This window comes from Hordeum vulgare, chromosome 7H, assembly GCF_904849725.1.
Source record: "Hordeum vulgare subsp. vulgare chromosome 7H, MorexV3_pseudomolecules_assembly, whole genome shotgun sequence".
Taxonomy (NCBI): domain Eukaryota; kingdom Viridiplantae; phylum Streptophyta; class Magnoliopsida; order Poales; family Poaceae; genus Hordeum; species Hordeum vulgare.
In genome coordinates this window covers 469,819,066-469,822,421 of record NC_058524.1, presented here as the reverse complement: position 1 = coordinate 469,822,421, position 3,356 = coordinate 469,819,066, and positions in this window count along the sequence as shown.

Below are 3,356 nucleotides of genomic sequence, written 5' to 3'. Positions count from 1 at the left end.
TGAGCAGAACCAATCTAGAGCTCCAGCAGGACGATCCTGCCGGGGAAACTTCCCTCCCGGAGTGGGAAATCGTCGCCATCGTCATCACCAACACTCCTCTCATACGGAGGGGACTCATCATCATCAACATCTTCATCAGCCCCATCTCATCTCCAAACCCTAGTTCATCACTTGTAACCAATCTCCGCCTCGCGACTCCGATTGGTACTTGTAAGGTTGCTAGTAATGTTAATTACTCTTTGTAGTTGATTCTAGTTGGATTACTTGGTGGAAGAGTTTATGTTCAGATCTTTGATGCTACTCATTACCTCTCTGGCCAAGAATATGATTATGCTTTGTGAGTAGTTACTTTTGTTCATGAGGACATGGGATAAGTCATGCTAATAGTAGTCATGTGAATTTGGTATTCATTCGGTAATTTGATGTGTTGTATGTTGTTCTTCCTCTAGTGGTGTTATGTGAACGTCGACTACATAACACTTCACCATTATTTGGGCCTAGAGGAAGGCATTGGGAAGTAGTAAGTAGATGATTGCTTGCTAGAGTGACAGATGCTTAAACCCTAGTTTATGCATTGCTTCCTAAGGGGCTGATTTGGATCCACTAGTTTAATGCTATGGTTAGACTTTGCCTTAATTCTTCTTTCGTAGTTGTGGATGCTTGTGAGAGGGGTTAATCATAAGTGGGATGCTTGTCAAAGTAAGGGCAGTACCCAAGCGCCGGTCCACCCACATATCAAACTATCAAAGTAACGAACGTGAATCATATGAACAAGATGAAAACTAGCATGACAGAAATTCCCGTGTGTCCTCGGGAGCGTTTTTCCTCCTATAAGACTTTGTCCAGGCTTTTCCCTTGGTAGAAAAGGGATTGGGCCACTTTGCTGCACCGTTGTTACTTTTGTTACTTGCTACTTGCTACGAATCATATCACCACATAACAACTTGTTACCGATAATTTCAGTGCTTGCAGATATTACCTTGCTGAAAACCACTTGTCAGATTCTTCTGCTCCTCGTTGGGTTCGACACTCTTACTTATCGAAAGGACTACGATAGATCCCCTATACTTGTGGGTCATCAAGACTCTTTTCTGGCACCGTTGCCGGGGAGTGAAGCGCCTTTGGTAAATAGAATTTGGTAAAGAAACATTCATATATTGTGCTGAAATTTATTGTCACTTGCCACTATGGAAACTAATCCTTTGAGGGGCTTGTTCGGGGTATCTTCACCTCGAACGGAAGCACAAAGAGTTGCTCCTCAACCTGCTGCACTTACTGAAAATATTTTCTATGAATTTCCTTTGGGTATGCTTGAGAAACTGCTGGATAATCCTTTTACAGGAGATGGAACATAACATCCAGACTTGCATCTAATCTATGTAGATGAAGGTTGTGGTTTATTTAAGCTTGCAAGTTTGCCCGAGGATGAGGTCAAGAAGAAGGTCTTTCCCTTATCTTTGAGGGATAAGGCGTTGACATGGTATAGGCTATGTGATGATATTGTTGGAAATATGCCCTATAGGCAATAATAAAATGTTTATTATCATATTTCCTTGTTAATGATAATCGTCTATTGTTCATGCTATAACTGTATTAATAGGAAATAGTAATACATGTGTGAATAAATAGATCACAATGTGTCCCTAGCAAGCCTCTAGTTGGCTAGCTCGTTAATCAATAGATGATCATGGTTTCCTGATCATGGACATTAGATGTCATTGATAACGGTATCACATCATTGGGAGAATGATGTGATGGACAAGACCCAATCCTAAGCATAGCACTAAATCGTATTGTTCGTATGCCAAAGCTTTTCTAATGTCAAGTGTCTTTTCCTTCGACCGTGAGATTGTGCAACTCCCGGGTACCGTAGGAGTGCTTTGGGTGTATCAAACATCACAATGTAACTGGGTGACTATAAAGGTGCACTACGGGTACCTCCAAAAGTGTCTGTTGGGTTGGTACGAATCGAGATCGGGATTTGTCACTCCGCGTGACGGAGAGGTATCTCTGGGCCCACTTGGTAGAACATCATCATGAGCTCAATGTGATTAAGGAGTTAGTTGCAGGATGACGTGCTACGGAACGAGTAAAGAGACTTACCGGTAACGAGATTGAACAAGGTATAGGTATACCGACGATCGAATCTCGGGCAAGTTCTATACCGAGAGACAAAGGGAATTTTATACGGGATTGATTGAATCCTTGACATCGTGGTTCATCCGATGAGATCATCATGGAACATGTGGGAGCCACCATGGGTATCCAGATCCCGCTGATGGTTATTGGCCGGAGAGCGTCTCGGTCATGTCTGCATGCTTCCCGAACCCGTAGGGTCTACACACTTAAGGTTCGATGACGCTAGGGTTATAGGGAATTGTTATATGAGGTTACCTAAGGTTTTTCGGAGTCCCGGATGAGATCCCGGACGTCACAAGGAGCTCCGGAATGGTCCGGAGGTAAAGCTTGATATATAGGATGGATGGTTTTGGACGCCGGAAATGTTTCGGGCGTCACCAGTAGCGTACCGGGACCACCGGAAATGGTCCTGGGGGTCCACCGGGAGGGGCCACCAGGCCCAAGAGGTAGCATGGGCCAAAAGTTGGATGGCAACCAGCCGAAAGTGGGCTGGTGCGCCTCCCACAAAGGTCCCATAGCGCAGGAGGTGGAGAGGGGGGAATCCCTAGGCGCTAGTGGGCCTAAGGCCCACCTATGTGTGCGCCACCCCCTCCCCGTGCCCTGGCCGACGCACCTCCCATCTCGGGGGCTGCCGCACCACCTAGGGGGGAAACCCTAGGGGTGGCACCCCCTCCCCTCCTCCTATATATATGGAGGGGTTTGGGGATGTTTTGCACACCGTTCCCTCTCTCCTTCGACGCAACCCTGCTCCCCTCCTTCCTCCTCCTCCCACGGTGCTTGGTGAAGCCCTGCCGAGAGACCTCGTCTCTCCATCGACACCACGCCGTCGTGCTGCCAGAGATCTTCCCCAACCTCTCCCTCCTCCTTGCTGGATCAAGGTGCGGGAGACGTCACTGGGATGCACGTGTGTTGAACGCGGAGGTGTCGTGGTTCGGCACTAGATCGGAATCACACCGCGATCTGAATCGTCGCGAGTACGACTCCATCAACTGTGTTCTAGTAACGCTTCCGCTTAGCGATCTTCAAAGGTATGAAGATGCACTCACCCGTCTCTCATTGCTGGTCTCTCCATAGGAAGATCTGAATATGCGTAGGAATTTTGTTGAATTTATGCTACATTACCCAACAGTGGCATCCGAGCCAGGTTTTCTATGCGTAGATTCTATGCACGAGTAGAACACAAAAGGTTGTGGACGATGATTTGTCAATTGCTTGCC